Raw genomic sequence first — 27,076 nt, 5'->3', positions numbered from 1 at the left:
ATGGGTGGGGCTAAAGCTTAAGAGGGTGTGAACGATGTTGAATGGGTGTTGACAAAGAAGGGCTCTCCAGTAGTAGTACCAAAAGATTCAAAGGCCATTTTCTCAAAAGTGAGCTTACAAGTTTATCAACTTTCAAAGCAAAATTACTTTCCCATTGTTCCTCAACTGTAGTGTATGATATACCATTTTGTAGCTCTGAGTCTCTACTTTTATCCAATGTAAAAAACAAAAATTCTAATTTTGCTACATAAGACCGATTTGAGCCGGTCGGTCACATATGTGATTGTAAGGGAGCAGAAATTCCCTGTGTCTGTCAAGTCTATTTCTCTCAGTGGAGCCCTGGTGATATTCTAGCTTGCTTGGATATTGCCAAAGAGAAACTAGGGCTGAAACTAGCATTTGAGTATTCTTACTCACTGAACTTGTTGTTCACATGTTCTTCTTCGGTCTCTGTCTCTCTCATTCTCTCTCTCTTACTCTCTCTCCTGTTTTGAATGACTGCGTAGCACTTGACTCCCTCTCTACTCACCCATAATCATGTCATTTTGAGAGCGCTTTACAACATCAAAGGAGAACTGGTTGTCATCGGCCAGTATGTCAAGAAAGACATCAGCAGATGTTGAGAAGGGAGCTGGGTTGGCAGGTGCGATGGTCCTCAGGAAGACAATCTCTGTTGTTCAAAGGTAGTATACGAGGTATGCAGATTTTGCTTTTAAAACACCATACAGAAATGATATGGTTCACCAACTACATTCAGCTAATAACCCAGTTAGCACATAATGTTCTGAGAACCATATGTTTCTTAGAGCTTGGTGAGAGCGTGGTTGTGCTATGGTTATTTTGCATACACCATTCCCACCAGTTTCTTGGCTTTGGAATAATTGCTTGGCTTTGGAACATTCTCAGCACATTGAAAGGCCCCGCTCAGAGGAAGTTGCCTCACCTATTTCGAGTAATTCCTGTCCTAGAGCGGAAATTCTCGTTTAGGTTCCACCTCGAAGACTGATGCAGGCTTGCTAATACATATTCAGGAATTGGGGGTGGGAACGTTGTGGTGATTTCCACGTGTAGCAGAGAACAAATTGGGCACTGACTGACAGATGTCAGTGTAACTAGCTAGCATGCTAACTTTAACCAGCTAATGAAAGTTATGTGAGCACCATTTCAGTTAAGACGGGCATAGTGTAAGTTAAAATAATTATTTCAGAAAAAGACTACCAGCCTACCTGTAAAGAAATGAGTCTCAGCTAAACCATGCCTATACAAGCTGTTGACATGTTGAGGGTTGACGTTTGTCTGACTCTTGCCGTTTGATAGTTCAAGTGAAACCATGTCGGATACCATACATCATTAATATTTAGACATGCACACAGACATTATCAAATACAGTGAGGGAAAAAAGTATTTGATCCCCTGCTGATTTTGTACGTTTGCCCACTGACAAAGAAATGATCAGTCTATAATTTTAATGGTATGTTTATTTGAACAGTGAGAGACAGAATAACAACAAAAAAATCCAGAAAAAAGCATGTCAAAAATGTTATAAATTGATTTGCATTTTAATGAGGGAAATAAGTATTTGACCCCATCTCAATCAGAATGATTTCTGGCTCCCAGGTGTCTTTTATATAGGTAACGAGCTGAGATTAGGAGCACACTCTTAAAGGAAGTGCTCCTTATCTCAGTTTGTTACCTGTATAAAAGACACCTGTCCACAGAAGCAATCAATCAATCAGATTCCAAACTCTCCACCATGGCCAAGACCAAAGAGCTCTCCAAGGATGTCAGGGACAAGATTGTAGACCTACACAAGCCTGGAATGGGCTACAAGATCATTGCCAAGCAGCTTGGTGAGAAGGTGACAACAGTTGGTGCGATTATTCGCAAATGGAAGAAACACTAAAGAACTGTCAATCTCCCTCGGCCATGGGGCTCCATGCAAGATCTCACCTTGTGGAGTTGCAATGACCATGAGAACGGTGAGGAATCAGCCCAGAACTACACGGGAGGATCTTGTCAATGATCTCAAGGCAGCTGGGACCATAGTCACCAAGAAAACAATTGGTAACACACTACGCCGTGAAGGACTGAAATCCTGCAGTGCCCGCAAGGTCCCCCTGCTCAAGAAAGCACATACAGTGGGGAAAAAAAGTATTTAGTCAGCCACCAATTGTGCAAGTTCTCCCACTTAAAAAGATGAGAGAGGCCTGTAGTTTTCATCATAGGTACACGTCAACTATGACAGACAAATTGAGAAAAAAAAATCGAGAAAATCACATTGTAGGATTTTTAATGAATTTATTTGCAAATTATGGTGGAAAATAAGTATTTGGTCACCTACAAACAAGCAACATTTCTGGCTCTCACAGACCTGTAACTTCTTCTTTAAGAGGCTCCTCTGTCCTCCACTCGTTACCTGTATTAATGGCACCTGTTTGAACTTGTTATCAGTATAAAAGACACCTGTCCACAACCTCAAACAGTCACACTCCAAACTCCACTATGGCCAAGACCAAAGAGCTGTCAAAGGACACCAGAAACAAAATTGTAGACCTGCACCAGGCTGGGAAGACTGAATCTGCAATAGGTAAGCAGCTTGGTTTGAATAAATCAACTGTGGGAGCAATTATTAGGAAATGGAAGACATACAAGATAATGATCTGATAATCTCCCTTGATCTGGGGCTCCACGCAAGATCTCACCCCGTGGGGTCAAAATGATCACAAGAACGGTGAGCAAAAATCCCAGAACCACACGGGGGGACCTAGTGAATGACCTGCAGAGAGCTGGGACCAAAGTAACAAAGCCTACCATCAGTAACACACTACGCTGCCAGGGACTCAAATCCTGCAGTGCAAGACGTGTCCCCCTGCTTAAGCCAGTACATGTCCAGGCCCATCTGAAGTTTGCTAGAGTGCATTTGGATGATCCAGAAGAGGATTGGGAGAATGTCATATGGTCAGATGAAACCAAAATAGAACTTTTTGGTAAAAACTCAACTCGTCGTGTTTGGAGGACAAAGAATGCTGAGTTGCATCCAAAGAACACAATACCTACTGTGAAGCATGGGGGTGGAAACATCATGCTTTGGGGCTGTTTTTCTGCAAAGGGACCAGGATGACTGATCCGTGTAAAGGAAAGAATGAATGGGGCCATGTATCGTGAGATTTTGAGTGAAAACCTCCTTCCATCAGCAAGGGCATTGAAGATGAAACGTGGCTGGGTCTTTCAGCATGACAATGATCCCAAACACACCGCCCGGGCAACGAAGGAGTGGCTTCGTAAGAAGCATTTCAAGGTCCTGGAGTTGCCTAGCCAGTCTCCTGATCTCAACCCCATAGAAAATCTTTGGAGGGAGTTGAAAGTCCGTGTTGCCCAGCGACAGCCCCAAAACATCACTGCTCTAGAGGAGATCTGCATGGAGGAATGGGCCAAAATACCAGCAACAGTGTGTGAAAACCTTGTGAAGACTTACAGAAAACGTTTGACCTGTGTCATTGCCAACAAAGGGTATATAACAAAGTATTGAGAAACTTTTGTTATTGACCAAATACTTATTTTCCACAAAAATTTGCAAATAAATTCATTAAAAATGCTACAATGTGATTTTCTAGATTTTTTTTCTCTCATTTTGTCTGTCATAGTTGACGTGTACCTATAATGCAAATTACAGGCCTCTCTCATCTTTTTAAGTGGGAGAACTTGCACAATTAGTGGCTGACTAAATACTTTTTTTCCCCACTGTATACAGGCCCGTCTGAAGTTTGCCAATGAACATCTGAATGATTCAGAGGAGAACTGGGTGAAAGTGTTGTGGTCAGATGAGACCAAAATCGAGCTCTTTGGCATCAACTCAATTCGCTGTGTTTGGAGGAGGAGGAATGCTGCCTATGACCCCAAGAACACCATCCCCACCGTCAAACATGGAGGTGGAAACATTATGCTTTGGGGGTGTTTTTCTGCTAAGGGGACAGGTCAACTTCACCGCATCAAAGGGACGATGGACGGGGCCATGTCCGTCAAATCTTGGGTGAGAATCCCCTTCCCTCAGCCAGGGCATTGAAAATGGGTCGTGGATGGGTATTCCAGCATGACAATGACCCAAAACACACGGCCAAGGCAACACAGGAGTGGCTCAAGAAGAAGCACATTAAGGTCCTGGAGTGGCCTATCCAGTCTCCAGACCTTAGAAAATCTGTGGAGGGAGCTGAAGGTTCGAGTTGCCAAACGTCAGCCTCGAAACCTTAATGACTTGGAGAAGATCTGCAAAGAGGAGTGGGACAAAATCCCTCCTGAGATGTGTGCAAACCTGGTGGCCAACTACAAGAAATGTCTGACCTCTGTGATTGCCAACAAGGGTTTTGCCACCAAGTACTAAGTCATGTTTTGCAGAGGGGTCAAATACTTATTTCCCTCATCAAAATGCAAATCAATTTATAACATTTTTGACATGCGTTTTTCTGGATTTTTTTGTTGTTATTCTGTCTCTCACTGTTCAAATAAACCTACCATTAAAATTATAGACTGATCATGTCTTTGTCAGTGGGCAAACGTACAAAATCAGCAGGGGATCAAATACTTTTTTCCCTCACTGTAGCTATATTCTTTATTCTCTCTGTTATCATTTCAGCAAGCTAGCTAGCTACAGTGCCTTCAGAAAATAGTCATACCCCACATTTTGTTGTGTTACAGCCTGAATTCAAAACTGATTTTTAAAAAAATGTCTCACCCATCTACACACAATACCCCATAATGACAAAGTAAAAACATGTTTTTAGAAATGTTTGCTAATTTATTGAAAATGAAATACAGAAATATCTCATTTACATAAGTATTCATAACCCTGAGTCAATACACCTTTGGCAGGGAGATTTCCACACCTGGATTGTGCAACTTTTGTCCATTATTCTTTTAAAAATTCTTCAAGCTCTGTCAAATTGGTTGTTGATCGTTGCTAGACAACCATTTTCCGGTCCATTTTCAAGTAGATTTAAGTCAAAACTATAACTCGGCCACTTAGGAACATTCACTGTCTTCTTGGTAAGTAACTCCAGTGTAGATTTGGCCATGTGTTTTAGGTTATTGTCCTGCTGAAAGGTGAATGAATCTCCCAGTGTCTGGTGGAAAGCAGACTGAACCAGGCTTTCCTCTAGGATATTTTTACCCTGAAAAACTCCACAGTCCTTAACAATTACAAGCATACGCATAACATGATGCAGCCACCACTATGCTTGAAAATATGGAGAGTGGTACTCAGTAATGTGTTGAATTGGATTTGCCCCAAGCATAACACTTTGTATTCAGGACAAAAATGTAATTGCTTTGCCACATTTTTTGCAGTATTACTTTAGTGCCTTGTTGCAAGCAGGATGCATGTTTTGAAATATTTGTATTCTGTACAGGCTTCCTTCTTTTCACTCTGTCAATTAGGTTAGTATTGTGGAAGTAACTACAATTGTCACGCCCTGACATAGAGTTCGCTAGTTGGTTTGGTCAGGGTGTAAATATCTATGTGATGTGAATATCTATGTTTGGTATATCTATGTTGGCCGGGTGTGGTTCCCAATCAGAGGCAGCTGTCGTTCGTTGTCTATGATTGGGGATCATACTTAGGTAGCCATTTTGCCTACCTATGTTGTGGGATCTTGACTCTTGTTTGGCTTGTTTGTGTGTAGCCATTGTGAGCTTCACGGTACGTTGCTTTTGTTGTTTTGTCGTGTGTTAACTTAGTGAATAAACATGTATGCATTCCACGCTGCACCTTGGTCCAATCCTGTACTCAACGTACATGACAGAAGATCCCACCACCAACGGACCAAGCAGCGCGCCCAGGAGGAGCAAACACCCTGGACACAGCGGGAAGCAACATTGGTAGATGTCCTCCTCGGTTGGGGGAAAATTACAGAGTAGGAAGCCGTCTGTTACGTTGAGGTAATGGAGGAGGGCTGGAGTCCGGATCGACGGCGACTCCAAAATGTGAAACGACGAAGGAGACCCGAGAGGCAACCCCAAGAAAAATGTTGGGGGGGGGGCACACGGGGTGGTCGACGAAGCAGCAGGAGGCCGTGAAAGGGCTGACTGTGGAGGAGGAGGCCGCTGTTGTAGAGGTCCTCCAAGACCTGCGGATCAGCAGTATGAGAGAGGAGGCCACCACATTACGGGGGCTGTTAGAGAAGAGGGAGCAGGAGCTCTCACTTCAGAAGGAGGCGCTGCAGGAGGCCCAAAGGGAGAAGGAATTAGTGGATGCACGGAGAGAGGAGCTGGCCAGGCAACAGGGGGAGCTGAGAGAGGAGTTAACCCTCCAGCAGCAGAGAGCTCGGGCCTTAGAGCAGAGGCTGGCGGAGCCAGGTTTAGCAGAGCCAACTTCCCGCACTCGCTTTGAGGAGAGTGTGTCCGTGCAGGCACCAGGCTATGCGCCGGCTTTACGCACTGTGCCGCCAGTGCGCCTTCACAGACCGGTACGGCCCGTGCCTGCTTCTCGCACCAAACCGGTGGTGCGTGTCTCCAGTCCGGCACGGCCCGTGCCTGCTCCTCGCACCAAACCAGTGGTACGTGTCTCCAGTCCGGCACGGCCCGTGCCTACATCTCGCACCAAACCAATGGTGCGTGTCGCCAGCCCGGTACGCCCCGTACCTGCTCCCCGCACCAAACCAGTGGTGCGTGTATCCAGTCCAGTACGGCCCGTACCTGCTCCCCGCACCAAACCAGTGGTGCGTGTCGCCAGCCCGGTAAGCCCCATGCCTGCTCCTCGCACCAAACCAGTGGTACGTGTCTCCAGTCCGGCACGGCCCATGCCTGCATCTCGCACCAAACCAATGGTGCGTGTCGCCAGCCCGGTACGCCCCGTACCTGCTCCCCGCATCAAACCAGTGGTGCGTGTATCCAGTCCAGTACGGCCCGTACCTGCTCCCCGCACCAAACCAGTGGTGCGTGTCGCCAGCCCGGTAAGCCCCATGCCTGCTCCCCGCACCAAACCAGTGGTGCGTGTCGCAAGCCCGGTACGCCCCGTACCTGCACCCCACACCAAACCAGTGGTGCGTGTCGCCAGTCCAGTACGGCCCGTACCTGCTCCCCGCACAAAACCAGTGGTGCGTGTCGCACCAAACCAGTGGTGCGTGTATCCAGTCCGGTACGGCCCGTACCTGCTCCTCGCACCAAACCAGTGATGCGTGTCGCCAGAACCGGTACGCCCCGTACCTACTCCCTGCACCAAACCAGTGGTGCGTGTATCCAGTCCAGTACGGCCCGTACCTGCTCCCCTCACCAAACCAGTGGTGCGTGTATCCTGTCCGGTACGGCCCGCACCTGCTCCCCGCACCAAACCAGTGGTGCGTGTCGCCAGCCCGGTACGCCCCGTGCCTGCTCCTCGCACCAAACCAGTGGTGCGTGTATCCAGTCCAGTACAGCCCGTATCTGCTCCCCACACCAAACCAGTGGTGCGTGTCGCCAGCCCGGTACGCCCCGTGCCTGCTCCCCGCACCAAACCAGTTGTGTGTGTCTCCAGTCCGGCACGGCCCATGCCTAATCCCCGCACCAAACCAGTGGTGTGTGCCGCCAGCCCGGTACGCCCCGTGCCTGCTCCTCGCACCAGACAAGTGGTGCGTGTTCCCAGCCCGGTGCGGCCCGTGCCTGTTCCTCGCACCAGACCAGTGGTGCGTGTTCCCAGCCCGGTGCGGCCCGTGCCTGTTCCTCGCACCAGACCAGTGGTGCGTGTCCCCAGCCCGGTATGACTGGTGCCAGAGCAGTCCGCTCCACTGGTACCTACTCCAGTTCTGGTCAACTGCTCCACTCCTGTGCCAGAGTAGTCCGCTCCACAGGTGTCTAGTCCAGCTCCGGTCAGCTGCTCCACTCCGGTGCCAGAGTAGTCCGCTCCACCGGTGTTTAGTCCAGCTCCGGTCAGCTGCTCCACTCCAGTGCCAGAGCAGTTTGCTCCACTGGTGCCCAGTCCAGCTCCGGTCAGCTGCTCTACTCCAGTGCCAGAGCAGTCCGCTCCACCAGTGCCCAGTCCAGCTCTGGTCAGCTGCTCCAGTCCAGAGCCAGAGCAGTTCGCTCCACCGGGGTCCAGTTCAGCTCCGGTCAGCGGCTCCACTCCAGTGACAGAGCAGTCCGCTCTACCGGTGCCTAGTCCAGCCCTGGTCAGCTGCTCCAGTCCAGAGCCAGAGCAGTCTGCTCCACCGGGGTCCTGTTCAGCTCCGGTCAGCGGCTCCACTCCAGAACCAGACGTCAACCCCTCTCCAGGGTCGGGGCCTCCCACACCAGGGTCCAGACAGGGCTTGGTGCATCGCGGGGGGATTGCCGGTCCAGGCCCAGACGTCGGCCCCTCTCCAGGGTCGGGGCCTCCCACACCAGGGTCCAGACAGGGCTTGGTGCATCGTGGGAGGACTGAGAGGGGAAGCATCGGACCAGGGGTGCAACGGGGAGGCAGAAAGGGAGACGACGTCACGCCCGGAGCCGGAGCCGCCACCGAGGCTAGATTCCCACCCGGACCCTCCCCTGTTAAGGTAGGTTTTGCGGCCAGAGTCCGCACCTTTGGGGGGGGGGGGGGGGGGGGGGGGGGGGACTGTCACGCCCTGACATAGAGTTTGCTAGTTGGTTTGGTCAGGGTGTGAATATCTATGTTTGGTATTTCTATGTTGGCCGGTTGTGGTTCCCAATCAGAGGCAGCTGTCGTTCGTTGTCTCTGATTTGGGATCATACTTAGGTAGCTATTTTGCCTACCTATGTTGTGGGATCTTAACTCTTGTTTGGCTTGTTTGTGTGTAGCCATTGTGAGCTTCACGTTACGTTGCTTTTGTTGTTTTGTCGTGTGTTAACTTAGTGAATAAACATGTATGCATTCCACGCTGCACCTTGGTCCAATCCTGTCCTCAACGTACGTGACAACAATGTTGTTGATCCTTCTTCCGTTTTCTCCTATCACAGCTATTCAACTCTGTAACTGTTTTAAAGTCACTATTGGCCTCATGGTGAAATCCTGAGCGGCAACTGAGTTAGGAAGGACGCCTGTATCTTTGTAGTGACTGGGTGTATTGATACACCATCCAAAGTATAATTAATAACTTCACCATGCTCAAAGGGATATTCAATGTCTGTTTTTTTATTTTGACCCATCTACCAATAAGTGCCCTTCTTTGCGAGGCATTGGAAAACCTCCCTGGTCTTTGTGCTTGAATCTGTGTTTGAAATTCACTGCTCGACTGAGGGAGTACAGAGATGAGGTAGTCAATCAAAAATCATGTAAAAGACTATTATTGCACACAGAGTGAGTCCATGCAACTTATTATGTGACTTGTTAAACACTTTTTTTAATTTACCTTTAGGATCAATGGAATGGTCGAAAATGAGCAAACCTTGCACACCCGGGACACCATTAGAGGTTAAAACCATTAATCTTGGGGCGACAGGTGGAGCGGGGTGGTAAAATGCAATCATATCACGCAATTTTACCATTTATAAAACAAACAAAAAAAATATGCAGACTAGCTCAAAAATACGTGAAACTTTACAAATTATCCAATGGATTATGATAATTTGCTGGTAAAAAAGGGGACGTACAAAGACATTCGTTTGCACCACCTATTTTAATTTGCTCCATGGCAAGGCGGCCAAGTGTAGGGTCATCACTAGTTAACACAGCCACAAAGTCATAAACCCTGTGTAATTCAAAATGTACTCTTCTTAAAATCAGATTTTAAACCTAACTCTCACCTTAACCCTAAGCTTAACCTTAAATTAAGGCCAAAAGCTGATTTTATTTTCATGAATATGTACGATAAAGCCAATTTTGACTTTGTGGGTGTTTTATCTAGTGGAAACCCAAGTGAGCGCTACAGAGAAAAGCTCTTTGGCTCTCAGACGATTCGCAAATAGGAAGAACTTTGCAGCAGGTGTTTCAGATTAATAAACATTGTCATGCTGGTGGATGATAACATTTAAATAAAACCCATGCCTGAATCGAAACATAGGCTGAAAATAATTTGCACAACATGTCAAAGGAAAGGACACTTAAAGCCCAAATCAAATGAATTAGAATGCACAGGAGTGAATGAGAGAAAACAGACGGGCTGCGAGCATCAACAGAATCTACAGCCCAAATCACACAGAGAGACGCCGTCCACGGCATCAAAATTGGCCGAGTTGGCCGAGAGATGAGTTTGGATTGGTCTGCCAGATATAGCACGCTTCTGTTTATTTGAGCTGGACAGTATGCCTAGGTAATCCTGTCTAACGCTGCTTTAAAAAAACAAGTATTGCGTAGTAAAACTGCATAAACCTAATGTCAAGTTAAATTGTACTGTTAGCTAGCTAGCTAGTTAGGCTGGCTCGCTAGCTAACGTCATGTGTATGCTCTCCACTTTCTGGAGGACCGAGTTTTAAAATCAGTGGAATTCGTGTATGATAGCTAAGGAGATGGAGAAAACACCTGTCCAGATTACATCTTCAAACTAAGGGCAACCATGGCATCCGACAGGAGACATGTCCAACCATGATGTATACGGGTAAGATAGTCTAGTAGCTACATTTTCAGATATTACACGTTTCTAATTTTGACAAAGTGGTTTCATTTCAAGTTAAAGTGTACTGTTAGCTAGCTAATGTTAGCTGGCCGGCTCACTAGCTAACGTTATGTGTATGATCTTATTCTTCGTATTTCAGACACATTTGCTTGACTAGTTATAGCCTAATGTTAGCTAGCCAACATTGAACCTGGTTGGTTAGCTACCTGCAGATTCATGCAGGGTAGTAACGTCATGAGTTGTGATTATGGTTCATTGTTTAGCTAGCTAGCTAGCTAGCTACGTCTTAACAAAAGACTCCACTATGCAAGTATCCATTTCAATAGAATGTCACTGCAACTGTATTAGCTGGTAAATTCGCTCTGGCTATCTACTCCGATTTCAGAACACGGGTAAGATAGTCTAGCTAGCTACATTTCCAGATATTACACGTTTCTAATTTTGAGATAAAGTATTTTCATTTTAAGTTAAAGTGTACTGTTAGCTAGCTAGCTAACGTTAGCTGGCTGGCTGACTAACTAACGTTACATCATGCATTGGGATTCATTGTTTACCTAGCTAGCTATCTAGCTACATGTCTTAACAAAAGACTCTCGTCTTAGTGTGCCAGAGCGCAGAATAACTGATGAATTTACGAACGCTCAACACCCATTGAATATGGCCAGTGTCAGTAAACATCGGCAAAAAAGCATGATTAAATTGTTGCCGGCAGCACAATTACAGTCACCAACGCTCTGGATAACATGAAAACAGCCTAACCAGCTCTGCTAGGGCGAGTAAACTGGTCGGAGTGGGGTGGTCTCTCATTATGTGTCTGGAAGTAGCTAGCCAATGTTAGCCAGTTAGCTTGGGTGCTTGATTGTCGTTGAGATGTCAGAATGTTCGGATCAACCCTACTCATTGGCCAAAGTGTCCGCGAAACGCTCAGAATTTACGAACGGACAATCTGATAGCACAGTTGCAGTCACCAACGCTCTGGATAACATAACAGCCTTACCAGCTCTGCTAGGGCGAGTAATGTTCAGTGAGCTGTTCTCTCTCACTTTAGATGTCTGGAAGTAGCTAGCATGTTAGTACAGAACGCTCAGATCAACTTTTCAAGAGATGGGTGGGCTAAAGCTTAAGAGGGTGTGAACGATGCTAAAAGGGTGTAGACAAAGAAGGGCTCTCCAATAGTAGTACCAAAACATTCAAAGGCCATTTTCTCAAAAGTGAGTTTACTACATTTTATCAACTTTCAAAGCAAAATGACTTTCCCATTGTTCCTCAACTGTAGTGTATGATATGCCATTTTGTAGCTCTGAGTCTCTACTTTTATCCAATGTAAAAACCACAATTTCAAATGTTGCTACATAAGACCGATTTGAGCTGGTCGGTCACATTTGTTACATTCGCTATGTAGCCCTTGTGAATTATTGTTGTGTGTTCCTTTTGACTCACCTTATATGTCCTACGGAGTCACCGTACCTGCCTGCTCTAAACAGTTGTTATGTTAGCTCGCGAACATGAGGACAGTTGTAGCTAATACACCCGAGCAGTTTGTAAAGAATTTAGCTAGTCTCGTTCGTCTACATAATAGTATTCTCTCTTGAAATCGGAGTCCCTCGAGTTTCCCAGCCTTAGCCTGTCTAGACTATATGCCTATGATCGAAATCAACACAGGTAGGCTGCAATTGTTTTCAAATATGTAGCCTATTTGACTGATAAACATTAGCTTAAAACTAAATTATTTCTACACAACAGTATTCTCTCTTGAAATCGTAGTTCCTTGAGTTTCCCAGCCATATCCTGCATAGGCTATTCATGGGTTTCATGTTGCATTACAATATTGTTTTGAACGTTCGTTTTAGGACTGATACCCAACTGAGCAGTCTACTAAATGCATCCTCATTGGGCGCAGATGAAGATTTGGTCTAAAGTGCTTTACTGTGGCTTGAAAACACAATGATACTTCTAAGGAAGGCAAATAATCAGTAGGCAAACTTTTTGTCATAATTCTGATGTCGCCAGATTGAATTTAGTTGCAGTACAATGTTAGCTAGCTAGCTAAGATTAAGGGGAGACCTCCAGAGTTTAGCTAGCTAATGCTAGCATTGCTAGCAATTTTTTACCAACTTTGCTGGCTAACAACAACATTTCCATCTGCCTAAAGTAAATTTGACAACATAATGGCAAAGTTGTTTACTACTAAATATGTAAAGATTTTAGCAATGATGTCGTATTCCCAAGCCCCTACAGTGTAATTTAGACTAAACAGTCATTAGCCCCCGTTCTACTTTTGAGCATCAATATGGCTGCGGCATCTGTAGAACGTTGATAACAATGGCAACGATGTGACGGAGGTGCAACTCATGAATATGCTTTTGATCGAAATCAAAACAGGTAGGCATAATGTTATTGTTTTCAAATATGGATTATTGCCACTGGCAGTATTATTATCATCAACACTAAATAAACGCTTTTTAACTATACGTGTCACAATTCCAGACGTAACAATGTACTATTTTCTGGCAATTTATCTGCTAATTTTACCAACATTGCTTCTGGTAGCCACAAAAACAATAGACTTGCTTTCTAATTTGACTCCGTTGACACTCACGGCAACTCTGTTTTCTCTCATTCACTACCATGCATTCTAATTCCAGCGTGTACACGCTCGTTCACCCGTGTTAAAAAGCGTTTTTTGTTTGATTTGGGCTTATTTGGGTGTCATAGAAAGCAAGTCTATTGTTCTCGCGTCTACGCAGAGTAATGCTGGTAAAATAAGTTGATAAATTGCATGGGTCATTTGTAGAAAAGGAATTAGAGGAATTGTTATGATCTTCCCTTTGCTAAGTAGACTAAAGACGTAGTTTAAAATGTATTGGGCTTTAAGCTAAGGTTTATCAGTCAAATAGGCTACATATTTGAAAACAATTGCAGCCTACCAGTGTTGATTTCGATCATAGGCATATAGTCTAGACAGGCTAAGGCTGGGAAACGATTAGTTACCGGAGTGTAACTCCAGTTCTATGAGTGGAGCGGAGCCCCATAGGGGAGCTCTGCTCCTAGTGGTTTACCCTCTGCCCTAAGGCAGCAACAGCCTGAGACAAAATTATGCACACACCTGCAGCCAATAGGAGTACAGGTGTCCCTATAAGAGGGGATGCCTCCCCTCAATCAGCCTCCCGAGATATTTTTCTTCAGCGAGACTAGAGAGGGTCGGCAGGGCCTTAAGTCCTATGGGGCTCCGCTCCACTCATAGAACTGGAGTTACACTCCGGTAACTAATCGTTCTATATCGTGGAGCTCCGCCCCATAGGGGAGCTCTGCTCCTAGTGGTTTAAGGCGGAGCGTAGCGCTCCAAAATGTACTCCCTGCCGAGCCTAACACTTCCCATCGAAACGAGAAGGTCAGGCCTAGCAATGGCTGCAACCAAGTCCCGCAGTACTGCAACTAAAAACCCCTACGGGCGTCACAATATATACCGCGTCATCGGTTAAAGACCCGCCCCACCTAGTCCAATGGCAATGCCAATGACTAGTGGGCAGATCACCAGAATAGAAGCCATACTAATCTGTACTAGCAGATAGATGTGCCTCAATATCCTGTGAAAACACTACCGACCACTAATGGAATGACACCAAGTGTCACTCTACATTGTGAACGCGGTAGACCGCCTCACTCACTCAATGGAATCCCAGAGATTAGTGGGCAGGAACAAAACATGGGTCATACTAAACTGAACAAGCAGATAGATGACCTCACATTCTGTCAATCAACGCATGCCTCTACTGTACTGAACCTGTCAGTCAGGATTCATGCCACAAAATATGTTTTCTTATCCAAAGCGGACCTGATGGAAACCTTGTCCATAGTCCTGCTTTTTCCTCTCTTCTTAGCTCAAGATCTCCCTTCAGCTATGCTGAGTACAGACCGAGCCAAAGAGTTAGAAAACACATCTATCAAAAAACACGTCTTCCTAACCAAAGCGGACCTGATGGAAACCTGTGTCCACAGTCCTGCTTCTCCTCTCTTTCTTGCTCAAGATCTCCCTTCAGCCACGCTGAGTACAGATCGAGCCAGAGAGTTAGAAGACATATCTAAGAGATAGAAACGGATAAATGGAGACGGCGTCGACCAGGATGCTGCTCTACAGATATCCTCTACCCCTGTTCCTCTGAAAAGGGCAGTAGAAGCCGCTACTCCACGAGTGGAGTGAGCTCTGATACCCTGAGGCAATTGCCGCCCCGCTGCCTCATAATCTGTCTCAATGCCTTCACAAAGCCAGTGAGACAACCGCTGTTTTGAAAGTGGTCTACCTAGTGCAGCCGCACCGTGACACACGAACAACTGAGGCGATGACCTAATCGCTGCTGTGCGCTCGACGTAACACGCCAAAGCGCGTACCGGGCACAGGCGATGGAGCTTTTCCTCACTCCTCTTTCTATGAGGAGGAGGAGAAAAAGCCCACAGCTCCACGGTCTGTGACCTATATGAACTCTTAATAACCTTCGGCACAAATGCCGGGTTAGGACGTAACACTGCTCTGCTCAGGTCACCATTGATGGCCAGGCAGTCAGGTCTCGTCGAAAGAGCACACAAATCACTGACCCGCTTAGCTGTAGTCAAAGCGAGCAACAGTGCTGTCTTAATAGACAGCATCTTGAGGGGTATTTGATTCAATGGCTCGAACGGCGACTTACATAGCGCTTCGAGTACCAAAGCCAAATCCCACTGAGGAAGCGTGACTCTAGGTGTTGGCCTAAGTCGCCGCGTTCCTAATAGGAAGCGTTTCACTAGAGGGTGGCTAAAGACATTGTCTCTGCCAAACCCCTCATGACAAGCTGAAATCGCTGCTGCAAACACCCTAATAGTGGCAGGAGATTTTTGCTTATCAAACATGAGCTGTAGAAAAGAGAGAATACTCATGGGGTCTACACCTTGTGTGACACATCATCGTGAAAACACGTTCCATCTACTGGCATACATCTTAGAAGTGGAACTGGCACGTGAACCCTGTATGGTCCTGATCACTGCATCAGATAACCCACGGCGCTCTAGCCTGTCCCTCTCAGCAGCCAGGCCTTCAGTGGTTGGCCGATTATGGGCAATTTCCCTATTGTGCCTCCCGCCTGAGACAACGCGTCCCATCGATGTGGAATTGGCCAAGGTGGCGCAATCAACATCTGACTCATCTCCGCAAACCAAGGAGCCCCCGGGCGATCGGGCGCTATCAGTATCACTGACAGCCCCCCTGACCTCACCCTGGCTAGTAGTGGGAGAATGCAGGACAGCGGAGGGAATGCATACAGGAGAACTCTCGGCCACGGTTGGTGCGCAAAGGCGTCCCTTCCCAGTGGCGGTTCGTCCTGTTCCCTCAGAGAGAACCACAGAGGACATTGCGCGTTCACGCGTTCCCAAATCTGGAGAACAATGTCCGGATGCAGACACCACTCGTCGTCTCGAGGACCCCCTCTTGACATGAGGTCTGCTCCTACGTTCAAGTAGCCCGGAATGTGTGCTGCTCTCAATGAGCGAAGGTGCTCGTGAGCCCACAGCCACAATTCCTCTGCCGCCCGATGGAGAGCAGGAGACCTGACTCCTCCCTGGCGATTTATGTGAGCTACTGTGGTCCGGTTGTCTGACCAGACCAGCACATCGCGACCCCGAAGGGTAGACGCGAAGTGGGTCAGAACCAGTCGAACCGTTTCCAACTCCAAGAGGTTGATATGACGACCTGATTGAGGCCACACACCTCCTATCGCTTGGGTCTGACATGTCCCTCCCCATCCCGTCAGGGACGCATCCGTGAATACTGGGATGTGAGAGGACACCTTTCCTATCGGGACTCCGTGCGTGAGAACGCGCGGGTTTCTCCAATAGTTCAGATCTGCACTGAGCGAGAGTGGAACCACCACCAACCGATGACGTTGACGCAATGGGTCTAGTCTTAGTTGGGCGAACCATCGCTGCATCCTGCGCATATGCAGGAGTCCCAGCGGAACCACAGAGTGGGCTGACGACATGAGACCCAAAAGTGACATGATCGACAGCGCCGTCACCGTGTGATTCGGACGTCACTTCCTCAGGGCTAGCAACAAGGCTACCCTTCGGGGGTCCGAAATTCGAACCCTCATCCTCACAGTGTCTAGCTGTATCCCCAGGTAGACAATCTGATGAGTGGGCCAGGGCGCGCTCTTTTTCCAATTCACAGCAAACCCCAGACTTGTGAGATGCATCACTGTCTGGGTTGTGTGAGTGATCGCCAGCTCTGCTGACGGGGCGAGAACCAGTAGGTCGTCCAGGTAGGCTAGCAGCCGTATTCCCTGACGACGCAACGGTTCCAATGCCGCCTCCACACACTTGGAAAATGTGCGAGGTGCCAGGGCGTACCCAAATGGCATCCTCGTGTATTCGTACGCCACCCCTTGAAAGGCGAACCGCAGAAACTTCCTGTGACGCGGCTGAACCGGCACATGAAAGTACGCGTCCTTTAGGTCTATGCTCGTACAAAAGTCCCCTCTCTGGACACATTCCAGCAGACGTTTTGTCGTTAGCATTCGGAAGGGCCGTTTGGTTATGCTCTCGTTGAGAATGCTTAAGTCCAAAATCGGCCTCACTCCCCCCGTCTTTTTGGGCACTAGGAAATAAGGCGAATATAGCCCTTTGTTCCTTTGCTCCCGGGGAACTACTGTCACCGCCTCCTTCGCCAAAAGTTCCGTAATCTCTGTCATCAGAGCGGCCACTTTGTCTGGCGTTTTCATCACCGTCTCCACCACTCCCCTGAATGGGGGTGGGGTCCGGTGGAATTGGAGAGCATAACCCTTCTCCAACGTCTGTTCTAGCCAGCGTGAGAGGGTGCAGCTTCTTCGCCACTGCCAGCAATGCAGAGAAAGCGGCTGAGCACGAAGGAAGTCCCGTCGGGAAGTCCCGTCGGGAGAGGTTGTGTTTTTCTCTAGCAGGAGGTAAGCTTCTCATATGGTGTTGAGTAAAGCTTAAACCATGTATTAGATCGTAGGTAGGTAGTTAGTTGTAGTTAGGTATTGTAGTTATTGTAGGTTAGTATTGTTGTTATTGTAGGTTTCCGTAGGTAATTATTGTAGGTTAGTATCGAAGCACGAGGCTAGCTAGCTAGCGGGTAGCTACTGGTAACGTTTAGCAACGGTGGAGAGCTGTTTCCAATGTTAATGTGCTGCTAGCCAACGTTTAATTTTTGCTGCGTTATGCGTTATGAAAGGAACTAGACACGGACATGAATTATCTGTTTAGTGTGTTAACACACTCTTGGCAGTTTGTTGTAACCAAGTATTGGTGCTAAACTGTGTGTTAATGGATGCTAGCATGCTAGTTAGCTATGGCGTCATAGCTAGGCATCGTGGGTTGTTGTGGGTAGTTACTGTAGGTTGGCAGTGTCTTCGGCCGTGCCGGCTGTAGCACGAAGCGAGCTAACTAGCCGTTTTTCGAACAGAGTCAGAGTCAACACAGTAGCCATTGTGTGCCGGGTGTAGCACGAAGCTAGCTAGCTAGCCGTTCTCCAAACAAAGTCAACACAGTGGCCATTGCTAGCTACCCAACACGACCAGCTAACTGTACTGTAGTAGCTAAATACAATATACTTGTCCTAGCTAGCCAACGTTTAATCATTGCTGCGTCATGAAAGGAACTTGACACAGACACGAATGATCTGTTTAGTGTGTTAACTCACTATTGGTGGTTTGATGTGACCAAGTGTTGGTGCTAAACTGTGTGTTACTGGATGCTAGCATGCTAGTTAGCTAGTTAACACACTATTGGTGGTTTGTTGTGACCAAGTGTTGGTGCTAAACTGTGTGTTATTGTTATTGGATGCTATCATGCTAGTTAGCTATGGTGTCATAGTTAGCTAGCTGAATAAAGTGGGTTGAGTCTATTCCTTTAAACATTGAACCGCTGTGGTTCACAACAATTCTGATTTCTAAAGGTGGAAGTTGGGAGAGTTTTTGTTCGGGTGGTTCAGTGAAACAATTTTAGTTTCTGAGGTAGAAGTTTTTGGTGAGGGAGGCCCTGCTCTCTCCTCTCCCAGATGCTTAGCTCATTTCATTCCGATCTCCTCTGCATTTTTGTAGCCATTTGCTACAGCCTGTCAACTATGCCTCTGCCTATCCCTGTTCTCTCCTCTCTGCACAGGCTACACAAACGCACCACACCGCGTGGCTGCTGCCTCTCTAACCTGGTGGTCCCTGCACGCACCCCACACCTGGAGTTCCAGGTCTCAGGCAGCCTCTGGAACTGCCGTTCTGCTGCCAACAAAGCTGACTTCATCCCAGCCTATGCCAACCTCCAGTCCCTCGACTTCCTGGCGCTGACGGAAACATGGATTACCACTGAAAACACTGCTACTCCTACTGCTCTCTCCTCGTCTGACCATGTGTTCTCGCATACCCCGAGAGCATCTGGTCAGAGGGGTGGTGGTACAGGAATCCTCATCTCTCCCAAGTGGACATTCTCAATTGTTCCCCTAACCCATCTGTCTATCTCCTCATTTGAATTCCATGCTGTCACAGTCACTAGCCCATTTAAGCTTAATATCCTTGTCATCTATCGCCCTCCAGGTTCCCTTGGAGAGTTCATCAATGAGCTTGACGCCTTGATAAGTTCCTTTCCTGAGGATGGCTCACCCCTCACAGTTTTGGGGGATTTCAACCTCCCTATGTCCACATTTGACTCATTTCTCTCTGCCTCCTTCTTTCCACTCCTCTCCTCTTTTGACCTCACCCTCTCACCGTCCCCCCCTACTCACAAGGCAGGCAATACGCTTGACCTCATCTTCACTAGATGCTGTTCCTCTACTAATCTCACTGCAACTCCCCTCCATGTCTCCGACCACTACTTTGTTTCCTTTTCTCTCTCGCTCTCCTCCCACACTACTCACTCTGCCCCTACACAGATGGTAATGCGCCGCCGCAACCTTCGCTCTCTCTCTCCCACTACTCTCTCCTCTTCCATCCTATCATCTCTTCCCTCTGCTCAATCCTTCTCCCTCCAATCTCCTGATTCTGCCTCCTCAACCCTCCTCTCCTCCCTTTCTGCATCCTTTGACTCTCTGTGTCCCCTATCCTCCCGGCCGGCTCGGTCCTCCCCTCCAGCTCCGTGGCTTGATGACTCATTGCGAGCTCACAGAACAGAGCTCCGGGCAGCGGAGCGGAAATGGAAGAAAACTAAACTCCCTGCCGACCTGGCATCTTTTCACTCCCTCCTCTCTACATTTTCTTCATCTGTTTCTGCTGCTAAGGCCACCTTCTACCACTCTAAATTCCAAGCATCTGCCTCTAACCCTAGGAAGCTCTTTGCCACATTTTCCTCCCTCCTGAATCCCCCTCCTCTCTCTCTGTGGATGACTTCGTCAACCACTTTGAAAAGAAGGTTGACGACATCCGATCCTCGTTTGTTAAGTCTAATGACACTGCTGGTCCTGCTCACACTGCCCTACCCTATGCTTTGACTTCTTTCTCCCCTCTCTCTCCAGATAAAATCCTGCGACTTGTGACTGCAGGCCGCCCAACAACCTGCCCGCTTGACCCCATCCCCTCCTCTCTTCTCCAGACCATCTCCGGTGACCTTCTCCCCTACCTCACCTCGCTGATCAACTCATCCTTGACCGCTGGCCATGTCCCTTCCGTCTTCAAGAGAGCGAGAGTTGCTCCCCTTCTCAAAAAACCAACACTCGACCCCACTGATGTCAACAACTACAGACCAGTATCCCTTCTTTCTTTTCTTTCCAAAACCGTCTTTAGCCAACTCTCTTGCTATCTCTCTCAGAATGACCTTCTTGATCCAAACCAATCAGGTTTCAGGACTGGTCATTCAACTGAGACTGCTCTTCTCTGTGTCACGGAGGCTCTCCGCACTGCTAAAGCTAACTCTCTCTCCTCTGCTCTTGTCCTTCTAGACCTGTCTGCTGCCTTTGATACTGTGAACCATCAGATCCTCCTCTCCACCCTCTCCGAGCTGGGCATCTCCGGCGCGGCTCACTCCTGGATTGCGTCCTACCTGACCGGTCGCTCCTACCAAGTGGCGTGGCGAGAAGCTGTCTCCGCACCACGTGCTCTCACCACTGGTGTCCCCCAGGGCTCAGTTCTAGGCCCTCTCCTTTTCTCCCTATACACCAAGTCACTTGGCTCTGTCATATCCTCACACAGCCTCTCCTATCATTGCTACGCTGACGATACACAACTAATCTTCTCCTTTCCCCCTTCTGATAACCAGGTGGCGAATCGCATCTCTGCATGTCTGGCAGACATATCAGTATGGATGACGGATCACCACCTCAAGCTGAACCCTGGCAAGACGGAGCTGCTCTTCCTCCCGGGGAAGGACTGCCCGTTCCATGATCTCGCCATCACGGTTGACAACTCCGTTGTGTCCTCCTCCCAGAGTGCGAAGAGCCTTGGCGTGACCCTGGACAACACCCTGTCGTTCTCCGCTAACATCAAGGCGGTGACCCGCTCCTGCAGGTTCATGCTCTACAACATTCGGAGAGTACGACCCTGCCTCACACAGGAAGCGGCACAGGTCCTAATCCAGGCACTTGTCATCTCCCGTCTGGATTACTGCAACTCGCTGTTGGCTGGCCTCCCTGCATGTGCCATTAAACCCCTACAACTCATCCAGAATGCCGCAGCCCGTCTGGTGTTCAACCTTCCCAAGTTCTCTCACGTCACCCCCCTCCTCCGCACACTCCACTGGCTTCCAGTTGAAGCTCGCATCCGTTACAAGACCATGGTGCTTGCCTTTGGAGCAGCGAGGGGAACGGCACCTCTGTACCTTCGGGCTCTGATCAGTCCCTACACCCAAACGAGGGCATTGCGTTCATCCACCTCTGGCCTGCTGGCTCCCCTTCCTCTGCTGAAGCATAGTTCCCGCTCAGCCCAGTCAAAACTGTTCGCTGCTCTGGCACCCCAATGGTGGAACAAGCTCCCTCACGACGCCAGGACAGCGGAGTCACTCACCACCTTCCGGAGACATTTGAAACCCCACCTCTTTAAGGAATACCTGGGATAGGATAAAGTAATCCTTCTACCCCCCCCCCCCCCCCACAGCGGAGTCACTCACCACCTTCCGGAGACATTTGAAACCCCACCTCTTTAAGGAATACCTGGGATAGGATAAAGTAATCCTTCTACCCCCCCCCCCCCCCCCCCCCCCCTCCCCCCACACACAGCGGAGTCGCTCACCACCTTCCGGAGACATTTGAAACCCCACCTCTTTAAGGAATACCTGGGATAGGATAAAGTAATCCTTCTACCCCCCCCCCCCCCAAAAAATTGTAAAGTGGTTATCCCACTGGCTATAGGGTGAATGCATCAATTTGTGAGTCGCTCTGGACTAGAGCGTCTGCTAAATGACGTAAATGTGCCCTTGAGCAAGGCACTTAACCCTAATTGCTCCTGTAAGTCGCTCTGGATAAGAGCGTCTGCTAAATGACTTAAATGTAAATGTAAATGAAGCTGTGGTGCATCCAGTAGGAAGGACCTGTATTCCTCTATGGCCCTTACCGCCACTGTTCCCCAACATTGAAGTGGTGGAACAGCCCAAGGTGGGCCTCCCGTGAAAGGGAGAGGAACCATCAATGCGTTCTGAGAGAGAAAGAGGAGCAGGGACGTCGGTTAAACTCGTAACCGTCGTATTCCTGCCCTCCTTGAACGCATCGCAGGTCTGAATTGCGCTGACCGAGGTCACAGCCTGCGGCAGGGCACCATCCCCAGCAAGCGATTGCGTCATCTTAGGTGACTGCAATTCGCTATCAGAGCCCTTCACTACAGTACTCCTAGAAGTCTGTAGTATGAGGTCTCTATGAGGTAAAACAAGGCGGCGCCTTGATACCTTCTTAACTTTCACCTTCTGTGTGTGTTCATCTCTGCACCCCTGGTGGGTTGATTCACACTCAGTGTGGTGAGTACTAGCTCGTTCTGTCAGGGGAGCTGATACTTTGGTTATACCCATAACCCTAGTAATCCGGCCCTCCGTGAACGTAGCATGGGTCTGAATCGCATTAACCGAGACCTTGGTCTGCGATAATGCGCCGTCCCCAGATAGCTGCTGTGTTACAATGCCTGGGGGCGCCGATACTCTGGACACCTTCGTGACCGCGGTAATCGGGCCCTCCGTGAACGCAGCATGGGTCTGGCTCGTACTAGCGGAGACCTTAGTCTGTGCTAGTGCGCCATCCCCAAATAGCGTCAGAATCTGACCGGGACTGCTGCCTTCTATGTAAAGCACTTCTTATACGTGAAGTGTGATGTGACGACCTGATTGAGGTCTTACGGATACCTACTCTAAGTGCCTGTTCAGCAATGCACCCTCGGTGGGCTGAACGGCTCTTATAGTGGTAAGGAAGAGAGGGTGAGATTTGAACGCTCTCGGACGTATTATGGAAAAGAGGCTATTTTTTGACAAAGTCAGGTGGAGCCAACTCTTTATTAAATACATCAACAAAGGCATTTACATCAACACCCATCCCTTCAACCGAAGGGTGGGGGGGAACAGTGGGCACGTTCGACACCATCGATGCGTCCTCCATCCTCTCCCCCGCGTCCCGTCACGTACGCCTCCTCTTGCCTCCCTTGGAGGGCCAGGTCGGCGTCCTCGTCACCTCCCTCGCCGGCTGTAGTGGGGCTACCGTAGCTGCTGGAAGGGCGGGGCCCGTTCCCTTGCTGCTCGTGGCCGCCGGATGACGCCGATTACGCCGCCTCGCCGTAGACCCCGGTCTACTTAGAGGGGCGGAGGTAGATGGCCTTTGGGATGGAGGGGGGCCGAGTCGTCCTGCCAACGGCAGGTGCTTGGCCAGCTGCTTCTTCTCCTCCTCCAGCTTGGAAAAACGCTCCGTCGCCTCTTTGACTGCGACCCCAAAGAGGCCGTCGTCAGAGAGGGGGGCGTTCAAGAGAGACGTCCTGTCTGCCTCTTTCATGGATGTCAAGGACAACCAGAGGTGTCGTTCCCCGACCACCGAAGTGGCCATGGACCTCCCCGCGCAGACTGCGGACGCCTGTGTCAGGTGGAGTATGGCGCCAGAAATTCTGGACGCCTCCTCCACCTCCTCCGGTGCCAGCTCTGTCTTGCCCGTGGTTAAACGGGACAGAGAGGCCGCCAAGAGGGCAATGTTGTTAGCTGCTGCTACAGCTTGGGCTCCCAACCCAAAGGACTTCTCTAACAGCGACGCTGTGAGTCGGTCCTTCTGGGATGGCAACGTGGCCTTCTTGGAAGAGGGCCAAGGGCTCGAACCCGGTACGAGATACGCCGCCATGGCGCTCTCTAACCTGGGGATTCCCTGACCCTGAAACCTTCCTTCCACTCTCGTGAATGGGAGATACGCTTTTACTGGCGAACGCGCCGCTAAAGGTGCCTCCCACGAGCCCTCAACGTACCTAGCCAAAGAAGGCATGGCAGGAGCCACTGGCTCTGCCGCCTTCCTTGGCCTGGAATAAGGACCGCCCTCCATCATATCAACCTCCGGTGCGGAGGGAAGAGGGGGCAGCCTTATCACCAGCCGTTGAGCAGCTCTCTCAATGAGACCCGGAAAATCCGATCTCAGAGAGGCTGCAGCGAAAGAGAGAGCTTCTGATCTCTCAGAGCTCGTATCCCCTTCGCTATAGGGACTACAAGCCCTCTCGCTCTCCAAAGGAAAGAGGGGCTTGAAAGTATGAGGGATGGGGTCCGACTGTTCCATTGGAATGCCAGACCCCTCCTCAAAGTCCCTATCTTCCCCCGAGTCTGCGCCGTCGGACGATGCCTCTGAAGCAGAGGCTAGTATCGACAGCACGTCCTCAAGGGGGATGTCCTCCCTGAAAAACGCCCAACGCTGCTTCCTCTCCTTTAAAGAAAGGAGGGCGCAGGAGGCGCAATTCGGGGGACTGCAGACGCCTTCCTTGGCATGCTGGGATCCCAAACACACGAAACACAGGTCGTGGTGGTCACCGGCCGCCATGGAAGTGCATCTGCACTGAGCTCTGAAAAGAGCTTTTGGGGGTGGAAAATCTCCCGGTGTGCTCATTTAGACGACGTTGATGACTGGAATATCAACGGCGTTTTCGTCCTGAGTCTTGTGCTTCGTCTCTTCTTGGCTCTTCAGTCTAGTCATCCAGTCGCTGAAGAAAAAGGGAGGCTGATTGAGGGGAGGCATCCCCTCTTATAGGGACACTTGTACTCCTATTGGCTGCAGGTGTGTGCATAATTTTGTCTCAGGCTGTTGCTGCCTTAGGGCAGAGGGTAAACCACTAGGAGCAGAGCTCCCCTATGGGGCGGAGCTCCACGATATAGAACTCGAGGGACTCCGATTTCAAGAGAGAATACTATTATGTAGACGAACGAGACAAGATACATTCTTTATAAACTGCTCAGGTGTACTAGCTACATCTCTCCTCACATTCCTGAGCTAAAATAACAACTGTTTAGCACAGGCAGGTACGGTGGCTCCCGTAGGACATACACTGAGTACACAAAACATTCAGAACAAGCTATGATCACTTATTGATGTCACTTGTTAAATCCACTTCAATCAGTGTAGATGAAGGGGAGGAGACAGGTTAAAGAAGGATTTTTAAGCCTTGAGACAATTGAGACATGGATTGTGTATGTGTGCCATTCAGAGGGTGATTGAGCAAAACAAAAGATTTGTGCCTTTGAACGGGGTATGGCAGGCCTGTTTTGTGTCAAGAACTGCAACGCCGCCGGGTTTTTCACACTCAACAGTTTCCCATGTCTATCAAGAATGGTCCACCACTCAAAGGACATCCAGCCAACTTGACACAACTGTTGGAAGCATTGGAGTCAACATGGGCCAGCATCCCTGTAGAACGCTTTCGACACCTTGAAGTCATGGGCGGGCGGGTGCAACTCAATATTAGGAAGGGGTTTCTAATGTTTGGTATACTCAGTGTATAAGGTAAGTCGAAAGGAACACACATCAATAATTCACAAGAGCTACATAGCGAACATAACAAATACAACTGTTTATTATGGATTCTCATGACAATTAAGTTGGCATACGCTACGCAGTGTATGTGAATTGACGCTCTCAACTCTTGCGAGCAAAGTTTGACGCTATTGACGGCGTCTCTCCGCGTGATTTCGCTTTAAGACTGACAAAAACATCAGAAATCACGCATTCGGATTTGGCACTTCGAGCCCAAATATATCATACCGTGACTAAAACGATTTTTTATTGACTTACATCATGGTGCAACATCATGAGTAAGGTCTGACCATCGTCTTTCAGCTCGAAAAAGTACATTTCTACTGGTGTTGGCGTTTAAAGAACTTGACAATAAAACACTATTTTCTTGGTATTTCATTACTTTAACAGAAAATTACCTAAAAGTGTAAACATGTATACATTTCATTTCAATTTTGGTAAGGTTCTAGGAAAGTTCTCCAACTGGTTTGACATTTGGAATGTTCTTAAATAGTTCAGAGAATGTTAAGAAACAACGTTCTTCTGTGGGAATTTCAGTACTTCAGCATAACGTTTCCTACAGTTTTCCTCATGGTTCTATTTAAAGTAATGTTCTCAAATTGTTCAAAGAACGTTAAGAAACAACATTCTTCTGTGGGAATTTCAGTACTTCAGCGTAACCTTTCCTCATGGTTCTATTTAAATTCATGTTCTCAAATTGTTCTGAGAACATTACGAAAACTTTCCACACCTGATGTTAATGAGTGCTTGTTTCGTTTGAAATGGGGTCTGTTTGAATAGACTAAAATGAACAGCTTTGTATGCGTAAAAAAACATGGCATGCTAGCTCCATCCTGGTGGCACAGTGGACTAATTCCATGGATAGAGAACAGAATATTATAGGTTTGAATCTCACTGATGCTGTATCACAATAAATAAAAAAATGTGTTTGCATGATTAATGCCTAAGGAAATACATTTCCATGTGTCCTATCTGTGCTTGGAGATCAAAAATGTTTTACCAAAATAATCTAGCAGTGTTATTAAAAGTCTTATTGAAACATGCAGTAAAAGTTTTAAGGAAGTTATTTAAAAACCTCCAAATAACCTACAATTAAAATGTTAAGTTTTAATAAACCCTCCAAGGAAAACTTTAAAGGAAAGAGAGTAAAACGTTCTCAGAACCTCCCTGCAACCTAAAAATAAACATTCCCAGAAAAGGCAAATGTTTACTTCCAATCTCAGAACATTTAAAATATTTTCTGTTTTACTGCTCAGGAAACATATGGCTTCATTCCCAGAACCAATGGGAAACCAAAAACGCACATTCCCACAACTTCCAAGGAACCAAATGTGCTAGCTGGGAAACCAGACTTCTGATACCATTAATCAAATTGCTTTTCCTTACATGATTGGCATATAAAGGAAATCAAGAAGTCATCCAAAATTTATTTTGGCTTTTTCTCTACTGAGTTGTTGGACTTTGCCATCTTGCATCCCTCCTGTCCCTTACCTTCTGGGCCAGTGAACTCTCTGAAGGTGGGCAGGGAGATGACTATATGAGAGATGGAGTGGGCAGTGTCCAGAACACATCCGTTGTCGTTGGGCTGACAGGACTTGATGCTGCGCACGTTTACTGAGCTATCAGA

At 48.2% G+C, this 27,076-nt stretch overlaps 1 pseudogene across 1 annotated transcript in view; it reads right to left on the bottom strand.

The window, feature by feature from the left end:
* Window positions 1–521: 521 nt before the first annotated feature.
* The window catches only part of LOC311129232 (EGF-containing fibulin-like extracellular matrix protein 2), a 60,417-nt pseudogene continuing 33,862 nt past the window's right edge, over window positions 522–27,076 (bottom strand). Inside the window, exons 8-9 of the transcript in view lie at window positions 26,941–27,068; window positions 522–670 (exon numbers count right to left, since the gene is read on the bottom strand). The product of the transcript in view is annotated as an EGF-containing fibulin-like extracellular matrix protein 2 (transcript). The remainder of the gene's footprint in view (window positions 671–26,940; window positions 27,069–27,076) is intronic.

Source organism: Coregonus lavaretus (genome assembly GCF_964263955.1).
Source record: "Coregonus lavaretus genome assembly, chromosome: 5".
Lineage (NCBI taxonomy): Eukaryota > Metazoa > Chordata > Actinopteri > Salmoniformes > Salmonidae > Coregonus > Coregonus lavaretus.
The sequence above is the reverse complement of the archived record's forward strand: the minus strand, read 5'-3'. Positions and strand labels throughout refer to the sequence as shown.